The sequence below is a fragment of the Tachyglossus aculeatus genome, chromosome X4, assembly GCF_015852505.1.
Source record: "Tachyglossus aculeatus isolate mTacAcu1 chromosome X4, mTacAcu1.pri, whole genome shotgun sequence".
Classification (NCBI taxonomy): Eukaryota; Metazoa; Chordata; class Mammalia; order Monotremata; family Tachyglossidae; genus Tachyglossus; species Tachyglossus aculeatus.
The window spans coordinates 45,985,162-45,998,501 of NC_052098.1; positions in this window are offsets into that span (position 1 = coordinate 45,985,162).

The following is a 13,340-nucleotide window of genomic DNA, read 5'->3' on the forward strand; positions in this document are numbered from 1 at the left end:
CTCGCTTTTGTTTTGGGGGAGAAACGCCATTTGCTCTGAATTGAAAGGTGCCTTGCCAAACCCTGGGAGAATAAACCCTCAACAAAATAAAGTTTATGAGAATTCTGTATCTGTTACAGGTATCGGGAGAGTTCCTAAAAACTCCTGAAAACTCCCACATCCTGAAAACGTGTAGTGCTTGGGAGTACAGTGTGGCTCAGCAGGAAAGAGCCCGGGCTTAGGAGTCAGAGGTCATGGGTTCAAATCCCGGCTCTGCCAATTGTCAGCTGGGTGACGTGGGGCAAGTCACTTCACTTCTCTGGGCCTCAGTTCCCTCATCTGGAAAATGGGGATTCATTCATTCATTCAATCGCATTTATGTATATTTATTTATTTATTTGCTGTGTGCAGAGCACTGTACTAAGCGCTTGGGAAGTACAAGTTGGCAACATATAGAGCCGGTCCCTACCCCATGGCGGGCTCACAGTCTAGAAGGGGGAGACGGACAACAAAACGAAACATATTAACAAAATAAAATAGAATAAATAAATTCATTCAATCGTATTTATTGAGCGCTTACTATGTGCAGAGCACTGTACTAAGCGCTTGGGAAGTACAAGTTGGCAACATATAGAGACGGTCCCTACCCGACAGCGGGCTCACGGCTTTGAAGGGGGAGACGGATGACAAAACAAAACATATTAACAAAATAAAATAAATAGAATAAATAAACTCATTCAATCGTATTTATTGAGCGCTTACTGTGTGCAGAGCACTGTACTAAGCGCTTGGGAAGTATAAGTTGGCAACATATAGAGCTGGTCCCTACCCGACAGTGGGCTCACGGTCTAGAAGGGGGAGATGGATGACAAAACAAAACATTAACAAAATAAATAGAATAAATAAAGAATCTTTGGGAGCTCTTGGCTCATCTGTAGAGAAGCGGCGTGGCTCAGTGGGCTTTGGAGTCAGAGGTCGTGGGTTCAACTCCAGCCACGCACGGTCGAAGCCCCCACTCCCGTTGGGCCGCCGTCAGAGCATCTGGGGAGGTTGGCGCCGTCGGTCCTTAGGAGGCCTGGGTTCCCAAGCGCTTAGTACAGTGCTCTGCACACAGTAAGCGCTCAATAAATCCGATTGATTGATTCCCGTGGTCCATTTGGTCCCCAAAGGTGATGACCCGGTTTACGGCGAGATAGGATTTCAGAGCCAGTGTGGGAACAGAGGTGACTGGAAGTCATCATAATAATAATAATCATAATGATGGCATTTATTAAGCGCTTATTATGTGCTGTTCTAAGCGCTGGGGAGGTTACAAGGAGATCAGGTTGTCCCACGGGGGGGCTCCCAGTCTTCATCCCCATTTTCCAGATGAGGTAACTGAGGCCCAGAGAAGCGAAGCGACTGGCCCCAAATCACCCAGCTGACGTGGCGGAGCCGGGATTTGAACCCGTGACCCGTGACTCCAAAGCCCGGGCGCTTTCCACTGAGCCACGCTGCTTCTCTGAGTGGAGCTTCCGTGATCCGGATTTTTGGCCCGTCTCCCGCCACGGATCTGGCCCGGCCTGGAGCTACGAGGAGCCTGCGGACTGTTGCCTGCGAGTCAGAATAAAGTTTGGAGTGTGGTCTGCCCTCATTCATTCATTCCGTGGTATTTATTGAGCGCTGACTGTGTGCAGAGCACTGGACTAAGCGCTCGGGAAGTCCAAGTCGGTGACATCTAGAGACGGTCCCTACCCAACAGCGGGCTTACGGTCTAGAAGGGGGAGATGGGGATACTGTGATGAAAAAGGGGAGTAGAAGACTTTATCTGTCTTTTAGACTGTGAGCCCACTGTTGGGTAGGGACTGTCTCTATATGTTGCCAATTTGCACTTCCCAAGCGCTTAGTACAGTGCTCTGCACACAGTAAGCGCTCAATAAATACGATTGATGATGATGAAGAGGAGAGGATCTGGCAGGGAAAATGAGGAATTCAGTTAGGCCCCACCAAAATACTTTGTTTTCACCCAATTATTATTAGAGAATCAGCGTGGCTCAGTGGAAAGAGCGTGGGCTTTGGAGTCAGAGGTCGTAGGTTCGACTTGTACTTCCCAAGCGCTTAGTACAGTGCTCTGCACACAGTAAGCGCTCAATAAATACGATTGATTCGAATCACAGGTCTGCTGGGTGACGCTGGGCAAGTCACTTCACTTCTCTGAGCCTCAGTTCCCTCATCTGGAAAATGGGGATGAAGAGTGTGCGGCCCACGTGGGACAACCTGATGGCCTTGTATTCCCCCCCCCCAGCGCTTAGAACAGTGCTTTGCACATAGTAAGTGCTTAATAAATGCCATCATTATTATCACCTTCTATCCCCCCAGCGCTTAGAACAGTGCTTTGCACATAGTAAGCGCTTAATAAATGCCATCAATTATCACCTTGTATCCCCCCCAGCGCTTAGAACAGTGTTTTGCACGTAGTAAGCGCGTAATAAATGCCATCATTATCACCTTGTATCCCCCCAGTGCTTAGAACAGTGCTTTGCACATAGTAAGTGCTTAATAAATACCATCATTATTATTATCACCTTGTAACCCCCCAGCACTTAGAACAGCGCTTAATAAATGCCACCATTATCACCTTGTATCCCCCCCAGGGCTTAGAACAGTGCTTTGCACATAGTAAGCGCTTAATAAATGCCATCATCATTATAATCACCTTGTATCCCCCCCAGCAATTAGAACAGTGCTTTGCACATAGTAAGCGCTTAATAAATGCCATCATTATTATTATTATCACCTTGTATCCCCCCCAGCGCTTAGAACGGTGCTTTGCACATAGTAAGCGCTTAATTAATGCCATTATTACTATTATCACCTTGTATCCCCCCCCAGCGCTTAGAAAGGTGCTTTGCACATAGTAAGCGCTTAATAAATGCCATTATTATTATTATTATCACCATGTATCCCCACCCAGCATTTAGAACGGTGCTTTGCACATAGTAAGTGCTTAATAAATGCCATCATTATTATTATTATCACCTTGTATCCCCCCAGCACTTGCTTAGAACAGTGCTTTGCACATAGTAAGCGCTTAATAAATGCCATTATTATTATTATTATCACCTTGCATCCCCCCCAGCGCTTAGAACGGTGCTTTGCACATAGTAAGCGCTTAATTAATGCCATTATTACTATTATCACCTTGTATCCCCCCCAGCGCTTAGAACGGTGCTTTGCACATAGTAAGCGCTTAATAAATGCCATTATTATTATTATTATCACCTTGTATCCCCCCAGCGCTTTGAACAGTGCCTTGCACATAGTAAACGCTTAATAAATGCCATCATTATTATTATCACCTTGTATCCCCCCAGCACTTGCTTAGAACAGTGCTTTGCACGTAGTAAGCACTTAATAAATGCCATCATCATTATTATTATCACCTTGTATCCCCCGCAGCGCTTAGAACAGTGCTTTGCACATAGTAAGTGCTTAATGAATGCCATTATTATTATTATCATTATTATTATTATCACCTTGTATCCCCCCAGCGCTTGCTTAGAACAGTGCCTTGCACATAGTAAGTGCTTAATAAATGCCATCATTATTATTATCACCTTGTATCCCCCCAGAGCTTAGAACAGTGCTTTGCACATAGTAAGCGCTTAATAAATGCCATCATCATTATAATCACCTTGTATCCCCCCCAGCAATTAGAACAGTGCTTTGCACACAGTAAGCGCTTAATAAATGCCATTATTATTATTACCTTATATCCCCCCAGCGTTTAGAACAGTGCTTTGCACATAGTAAATGCTTAATAAATGCCATTATTATTATTATTATCACCTTGTATCACCCCCAGCACTTAGAACAGTGCTTTGCATATAGTAAGCACTTAATAAATGCCATCATCATCATTATCACCTTGTATCCCCCCAGCGCTTAGAACAGTGATTTGCACATAGTAGGTGCCTAACAAATGCCATTATTATCATTATTATTAGGGCCAGTGAAATATATTTTTACAGTTAACTAATAAACCTGATTCCTTGGCTAGAATTCAAGCCCACAGAGTTCCAAAGGTGATTGAATGGCCTCCTCTTTTCAATTTTAACAGTCCAGTACACTGTCATAGGGTTTCGGTTACCTGATCAATCAATCGGTGGCATTTAGAGTGTTGCCAGCTTGTGCTTCCCATGTGCTTAGTACAGTGCTCTGCACGCTTTAAGCGCTCAATAAATACGATTGATTTAGATGTAACCTGCCGCTGCGGTCGAATCTGTCGCCTTGAATCCCGTGGTAATAATAATAATGTTGGTGTCTGTTAAGCGCTTGCTGTGTGCCAATCAATCAATCGTATTTATTGAGCGCTTACTGTGTGCAGAGCACTGTACTAAGCGCCTGAGCACTGTTCTAAGAGCTGGGGTAGATGCAAGGTGATCAGGTTGTCCCCCATGGGGCTCACAGTCTTCATCCCCATTTCCAGATGAGGTCACCGAGGCCCAGAGAGGTGAGGCGACTTGCCCGGCGTCACCCAGCGGACAAGTGGCGGAGGCGGGATTGGAACCCATGACCTCGGACTCCCAAACCCGGGCTCCTTCCGCTGGGCCCCGCTGCCTCTCTGCCGCTTCAGGCTTCAATCCTCTTGTTTCCTCGTCTATAAAATGGGAATTAAACCCTACTTCTTGGACGCTGCCTCTCTGCCGCTTCAGGCTTCAATCCTCTTGTTTCCTCCTCTATAAAATGGGAATTAAATCCTACTAATTAGACGCTGTTTCATGCTTAAATTCTCTGTTTCCTCATCTGTAAAATGGGAATTAAATCCTACTTTTTAGACTGAGAGCCCCATAGGGGACAGGGACTTTGTTCATTTGTTCACTCATTCATTCGATCGTATTTATTGAGCACCTACCTTTCCCTCAATTTTCCTCCTTCCTTCTCCCCTCACTTTTCTTTTCTTTCCCCTTCCTCCCTCAACTTTCTTTTCTTTCCCCCAATCTTTCCCCTCCCTTTTTCCCCTCAGTTTTCTTTCCTTTCCCTCAATTTTCTTTCCTTTCCCTCAATTTTTCCCCTTCCTTCCTCTCTCAACTTTCTTTCCTTTCCCTCAATTTTCCCCCTCCCTTCTTCCCTCAGCTTTCTTTCCTTTCCCTCAATTTTCCCCCTCAACTTTCTTTTCCTTTCCCTTAATTTTCCCCCTCCCTTTTTCCCTCAACTTTCTTTTCCTTACCCTTAATTTTCCCCCTCCCTTCTTCCCTCAGCTTTCTTTCCTTTCCCTCAATTTTCCCCCTCAACTTTCTTTTCCTTTCCCTCAATTTTCCCCCTCCCTTTTTCCCTCCACTTTCTTTTCCTTTCCCTTAATTTTCCCCCTTCCTTCCTCCCTCACCTTTCTTTCCTTTCCCTCCATTTCCCCTTTCCTTCCCCCCCTCACTTTTCTTTTTGGAGAAGCAGCGTGGCTCAGTGGAAAGAGCCCGGGCTTGGGAGTCAGAGGTCGTGGGTTCGAATCCCGGCTCGGCCGCTTGTCAGCTGGGTGACTTTGGGCAAGTCACTTCACTTCTCTGGGCCTCAGTTACCTCATCTGGAAAATGGGAATTAAAACTGCGAGCTCCCCGTGGGACAACCTGATCACCTTGTATCCCCGCAGCGCTTAGAACAGTGCTTTGCATATAGTAAGCGCTTAACAAATACCATTATCATCATTATTATTATTATTTATTAAGTGCTTACTATGTGCCGAGGACTCTACTGAGTACCTCGGAGAGTAGCACAGAATTAGCAGACACATTCCCCACCCATAAAGCGTGTACAGTCTTGACCTTTCAGTAGTCCAGTGCTCTGCACACAGTAAGCGCTCAATAAATACGATTGAATGAATGAATGAATGGTAATAATGATGATAATAATAATAGCATCTTTTAAGCACTTAGTATGTGTCAAGCATTGTTCTAAGTTCCGGGGTAGGTACCAGCTAATCATTCATTCATCCATTCATTCAATCGTATTTATTGAGCGCTGACTGTGTGCAGAGCACTGTACTAAGCGCTTGGGAAGTCCAAGTCGGCGACATCTAACGGTCCCTACCCAACAGCAGGCTCACGGTCTCGAAGGGGGAGACAGACGACAAAACAAAACATATTAACAAAATAAAATAAATAGAATAAATAAATTCATTCATTCATTCAATCGTATTTATTGAGCGCTGACTGTGTGCAGAGCACTGGACTAAGCGCTTGGGAAGGACAAGTCGGCAACATGTAATGGTCCCTACCCAACAGCAGGCTCACGGTCTACAAGGGGGAGACAGACGACAAAACAAAACATATTAACAAAATAAAATAAATAGAATAAATAAATTCATTCATTCAATCATATTTATTGAACGCTGACTGTGTGCAGAGCACTGTACTAAGCGCTTGGGAAGTCCAAGTCGGCAACATCTAGAGACGGTCCCTACCCGACAGCAGGCTCACGGTCTAGAAGGGGGAGACAGACGACGAAACAAAACATGCGGACGGGTGTTAAATCGTCAGAATAAATAGAAATAAAGCAAGATGCGCATCATTAAGAAAATAAATAGAATAGTAAATCTGTACAAGTAAAAGAAATAGAGTAAATGCCCTCATTTCCTTGTGCGTCTGCCCTTCCCGCTTCCGATTGCGGGCCCGCACACGTACGGGCCAGGGGCTGTCTGAGGAGCCCGGGCTTTGGAGTCAGAGGTCGTGGATTCAAATCCCGGCTCCTCCAACTGTCAGCTGTGGGACTTTGGGCAAGCCCCTTGGCTTCTCTGGGCCTCAGTGACCCCCTCTGGAAAATGGGGATTAAATCTGTGAGCCCCCGCCGGGACAACCTGATAATAATAATAATAATGTTGGTATTTGTTAAGCGCTTACTATGTGCCAAGCACCGTTCTAAGCGCTGGGGTAGATACAAGGTAATCAGGTTGTCCCCTGTGGACAGTCTTCACCCCCATTTTACAGATGGGGAAACTGAGGCCCAGAGAAGTGAAGTGACTTGCCCAGAGTCACCCAGCTGACAAGGGACGGAGCGGGGATTTGAACCCACGACCTCCGACTCCAAAGCCCGGGCTCTTTCCACCGAGCCACGCTGATCACCCTGTAGCCTCCCCAGCGCTTAGAACGGTGCTTTGCACATAGTAAGCGCTTAACAAATACCCATCCTCATCACCAACTTGTACTTCCCAAGCGCTTAGTCCAGTGCTCTGCACACAGTAAGCACTCAATAAATATGATTGATTGATTGATTGATTGATCACCGTGTCTCCGAATCCATCTGCCGATTCTCTCCAGGCCTCGGATCGGCATCATCATCATCATCAATTGTATTTATTGAGCGCTTACTATGTGCAGAGCACTGGACTAAGCGCTTGGGAAGTACAAGTTGGCAACATATTGGCACTTCCCGTGCCGTGAGATCTTCGAGTGGTTAGCCGATAGTTCACTGAAGTCCTCATTACCAAATTCAGCACGGGAATGAAGCTTCACTCATATATGTATATATGTTCGTACATATTTATTACTCTATTTATTTTACTTGTACATATCTATTCTATTTATTTTATTTTGTTAATATGTTTGGTTTTGTTCTCTGTCTCCCCCTTCTAGACTGTGAGCCCACTGTTGGGTAGGGACCGTCTCTAGATGTTGCCAACTTGGACTTCCCAAGCGCTCTCTGCACACAGTAAGCGCTCAATAAATACGATTGATTGATTGATTGACTGATTCACTCATTCCGTCGTCTTTACTGAGCGCTCACTGAACTAGACGCTTGGGAGAGTGCAGCACGGCAATGAGCAGGGACAGTCCTTGCCCACGACGGGCTTACAGTCTAGCAGGGGAGAGGCAGGCAGCGATACACATAAATCCCAGATCCGTGCGTAAGCACCTGGAGAGCCAAGGGAGCAAGTTGGTGATGCAGAAGGGAGTGGGAGATGAGGAAAATCAATCAATCGTATTTACTGAGCGCTTACTGTGTGCGGAGCACTGTCCTAAGCGCTTGGGAAGTACAAATTGGCAACATATAGAGACAGTCCCTACCCAACAGTGGGCTCACAGTCTAGAAGGGGGAGACAGAGAACAAAACCAAACATACTAACAAAATAAAATAAATAGAATAGATATGATGATGATGATGGCATTTATTAAGCACCTACTATGTGCAAAGTACTGTTCTAAGCGCTGGGGGGGATACAAGGTGATGTACAACTAAAATAAATAAATAAATAGAGAAATATGTACAAACATATATACAGGTGCTGTGGGGAAGGGAAGGAGGTAAGACGGGGGGGGTGGAGAGGGGGACGAGGGGGAGAGGAAGGAAGGGAAGGAAGGAAGGAAAAGTGGGGCTTAGTCTGGGAAGGCGCAGCCAGAGCGGTCGCCTGTCGGATTTGAGAACCAGAACGGCCTGGATTCCTCTCCATGGGGGCAGTCCTGGGGTCTGGTCCGTAGCCACTGGCGGAGGATGATGATGATGATGGCATTTATCAAGCGCTTACTATGTGCCCAGCACCGTTCTAAGCGCTGGGGAGGTTACAAGGTGATCAGGTTGCCCCACGGGGGGCTCCCAGTCTTCATCCCCATTTTACAGATGAAGTAACTGAGGCCCAGAGAAGTGAAGTGACTTGCCCAAAGTCACCCGGCTGACAATCAGCAGAGCCGGGATTTGAACCCGTGACCTCTGACTCCAAAGCCCGGGCTCTTTCCACTGAGCCACGCTGCTTCTCAACTGGGAGAGGCTGGAATCCGGTGTAAGGCAGCGTGGCCTAGGGGAAAAGGTTTTTCTCCGACGATGTCGAGTCCACGTTTTCCCCCTTCCTCGAGGACCCCCAGCGGGTGCCCATCCACCTCCGCGGCAAACGGAAACTCCTCACCGTTGGCTTTTTAGCTCTGCACACAGTAAGCGCTCAATAAGTACGATCGATTGATTGATTTTAAGGACTCGATCGGCTCACCCCCTCCTACTTCGCCCCGCCGGATCTCCTACGACGCAGCCCGCACGCTCGGCTCTTCCGCATCTCGTTGGGTAGGGACCGTCTCTCTACGTTCCCAAGCGTTTAGTCCAGTGCTCCGCGCACAGTAGGCGCTCAGTAAATACGATTGAATGAATGAATCCCGCCCGCGTTCTGCCTCTGGCCTGGAATGCCCTCCCCCTTCATGTATGACGATTACTCTCCACCCCCGGCTTCAAAGCCAACTTGTCCTTCCCAAGCGCTCAGTCCAGTGCTCCGCACACAGTCAGCGCTCAATAAATACGATTGAATGAATGAGCGGCGGGATGCGGCCTAGGGGTCGGCGGCCAGACGGGAGAGTTGGGGGCACGGTGAGAAGGTCGGCACTGGAGGAGCCAAGTAGGTGGGCTGAGTTGCAGAAGCGAGGTACGCGGGCGCAAGGATAGTCCGTGTCTGTAAACCCTAACTCCGCTGCGCGCTTTGAATTTTGAAAGGAAGAACAGGAAAGATTGTCTTTGTCCTGCTTTTCCCTTATCCCTCGGGTACGAATGCTATTTTCCAAAACGGTGGAAAACTTTTGTTTCAAAATCACTTGCTTGGTAGTAAATTGTGCCTTTATGGTGCCTTGGATGATCAAGGGTTTTTTTTTTGTTGTTGTTTAACAAAGAGCATCCCCAAGTTTCAGCCTGGGTAAAGCATTGCATGCCGGAGAAGCGGCGTGGCCCTCTGAACGGAGCACGAGCCTGGGAGATGGGAAGGACCTGGATTCTAATCTCAGCTCTGCCGCTTGTCTGCCTTGTGATCTTGGGCAAGCCGATTCACTTCTCTGAGCCTCCGTTACCTCATCTGTAAAATGGGGCTAACGCCTGAGCCCCGTGTGGGTCCTGGACTGTGTCCGACCTGATGACACAGTCTCCCCCAGTGCTTTGTACAGTGCCTGGCACACAGTAAGTGCTTAACAAATACCAGTCAAAAAAGTCACACGCTCTACTGATTAGAAAGCTGGTGTAGGGACCCTCACTTTTTCACTTTGGCCGGGCCCACCTTCTTCAAGTATTGCCACTCGCTTCTGGTCCTTAAATCATCACCATCCCAAGCAATAATCGAGTGTTTCCGAGCTCTGGGGGGTAGATAGCGGATCTTGCTACAACTAGACCACACATCCGACCTAAATGCTACCTTGCCGAAGTCATTTATAGTAAAACGTAATGTGGAAAGTTCAGTAAAAGCAGAAAAACTTGTCTTAAACGTGTTCTCTCATTACCCGAAGTGAAGAAATTCCCTTCTGGGTGTACCTGTGAATGATAGTAACGAAGCACACTAATTCTGCTTCTCAACCAGTCTTCTAGACTGTGAGCCCACTGTTGGGTAGGGACCGTCTCTAGACGTTGCCAACTTGGACTTCCCAAGCGCTCAGTACAGTGCTCTGCACACAGTAAGCGCTCAATAAATACGATTGAGTGAACGAAAGCCGACGGCGAGGAGATTTTCCGTGATGCGAAGGTGGGTGGGCAACCTTCTGAGGCACCCGTAGGCCTCGTCCAACTGTCATTTTCCTTGATCGCCCCTTCCAGGTACCGTCTGTGAATGCGGACAAACAAAAATGAAAGCCAACCGAGACGATCAACTAGAAACTTTTGGTCCGTTGCACAGTAAATCGGGTCTGCACGGCATTGGAAAGAGACGGTCCGGAGCCGTTGAAACTAGTTTCAGTTAGTGCCACCTTGGTCCGGAGCGTGGCTCAGTGGAAGGAGCCCGGAGTCACAGGTCATGGGTTCAAATCCCCGCTCGTGCCAACTGTCAGCTATGTGGCCGTGGGCAAGTCACTTCACTTCTCTGGGCCTCAGTCACCTCAACTGTAAAATGGGGACGAAGACTGTGAGCCCCCCGTGGGACAACCTGATCACCTTCCAGCGCTTAGAACAGTGCTTTGCACATAGTAAGCGCTTAACAAATGCCAACATTATTATTATTATTATTATTGTAACCTCCCCGGCGCTTAGAACAGTGCTTTGCACATAGTGAGTGCTTAATAATAAATGCCAGCAAGTGGCCATTTTTGTGTTTGGTTTAGGATCGAGAGAGAAGAGCACAAGGACGTAAAAACCGTCAGCCCCGCCATTATTGGTTCAGACCCATTCATTCATTGATTCAATCGTATTTATTGAGCGCTTACTATGTTGGGAAGTACAAGTTGGCAACATCTAGAGAAGTCCCTACCCAACAGCAGGCTCACAGTCTAGAAGGGGGGGACAGACAACAAAACATATTAACAAAATTCATTCATTCATTCAATCGTATTTACTGAGCACTTACTGTGTGCGGAGCACTGGACTAAGCACTTGGGAAGTACAAGTTGGCGACATATAGAGACGGTCCCTACCCAACAGCGGGCTCACGGTCTAGAAGGGGGAGAGAGACAACATCTCCCATCCTCATGTCTCTCCCCACTTCAATCCATACTTCACGGTGCTGCTCGGATTGTCTTTGTCCAGAAATGCTCTGGGCATGTTACTCCCCTCCCCAAAAACCTCCAGTGGCTACCAATCAATCTGCGCATCAGGCAGACACTCCTCACCCTGGGCTTCAAGGCTGTCCATCCCCTCGCCCCCTCCTACCTCACCTCCCTTCTCTCCTTCTCCAGCCCAGCCCGCACCCTCCGCTCCTCTGCCGCTAATCTCCTCACCGTACCTCAATCAATCAATCAATCAATCAATCGTATTTATTGAGTGCTTACTGTGTGCAGAACACTGTACTAAGCGCTTGGGAAGTACAAGTTGGCAACATATAGAGACAGTCCCTACCCAACAGTGGGCTCACAGTCTAAAAGGGGGAGACAAAGAACAAAACCAAACATACTAACAAAATAAAATAAATAGAATAGATATGTACAGGTAAGATAAATAAATAAATAAATAGAATAAAAAATATGTACAAACATATATACATACATACAGGTGCTGTGGGGAAGGGAAGGAGGTAAGATGGGGGCATGGAGAGGGGGGCGAGGGGGAGAGGAAGGAAGGGGCTCAGTCTGGGAAGGCCTCCTGGAGGAGGTGAGCTCTCAGTAGGGCCTCAAAGGGAGGAAGAGACTAGCTTGGAAGATGGGCAGAGGGAGGGCATTCCTGGCCAGGGGGATGACGTGGGCCAGGGGTCGACGGCGGGACGGGCGAGAACGAGGCACAGTGAGGAGGTTAGCGGTGGAGGAGCGGAGGGTGCGCGCTGGGCTGGAGAAGGAGAGAAGGGAGGTGAGGTAGGAGGGGGTGAAGTGATGGACAGCCTTGAAGCCCAGGGTGAGGAGTTTCTGCCTGATGCGCAGGTTGATTGGTAGCCACTGGAGATTTTTGAGGAAGGGAGTAACATGCCCAGAGCGTTTCGGGACAAAGACAATCCGGGCAGCAGCATGAAGTATGGACTGAAGTGGGGAGAGACACGAGGATGGGAGATCAGAGAGAAGGCTGATGCAGTAGTCCAGACGGGATAGGATGAGAGCTTGAACGAGCAGGGTAGCGGTTTGGATGGAGAGGAAAGGGTGGATCTTGGCAATGTTGCGCAGCTGAGACCGGCAGGTTTTGGTGATGGCTTGGATGTGAGGGGTGAATGAGAGAGCGGAGTCGAGGATGACACCAAGGTTGCGGGCTTGTGAGACGGGAAGGATGGTAGTGCCGTCAACAGAGATGGGAAAGTCAGGGAGAGGGCAGGGTTTGGGAGGGAAGACAAGGAGTTCAGTCTTGGACATGTTGAGTTTGAGGTGGCGGGCAGACATCCAGATGGAGATGTCCTGAAGACAGGAGGAGATGCGAGCCTGGAGAGAGGGGGAGAGAGCAGGGGCAGAGATGTAGATTTGGGCGTCATCAGCATAGAGATGATAGTTGAAGCTGTGGGAGCAAATGAGGTCACCAAGGGAGTGAGTGTAGATCGAGAACAGAAGGGGACCAAGAACTGAACCTTGAGGAACCCGTACAATAAGGGGATGGAAGGGGGAAGGGGAGGAGGAGCCTGCAAAAGAGACTGAGAATGAACGACCGGAGAGAATAGAGGAGAACCAGGAGAGGACGGAGTCTGTGAAGCCAAGGTCAGATAGCGTGTTGAGGAGAAGGGGGTGGTCCACAGTGTCGAAGGCAGCTGAGAGGTCGAGGAGGATTAGGACGGAGTAGGAGCCGTTGGATTTGGCAAGCAGGAGGTCATCGGTGACCTTTGAGAGGGCAGTTTCCTTGGAATGTAGGGGACGGAAGCCAGACTGGAGGGGGTCGAGGAGAGAGTTGGTGTTGAGGAATTCGAGGCAGCGCGTGTAGACGACTCGTTCAAGGAGTTTGGAAAGGAATGGTAGGAGGGATATGGGGAGATAACTAGAAGGTGAGGTGGGGTCAAGAGAGGGTTTTTTTTAGGATGGGAGAGACATGGGCATTTTTGAAGG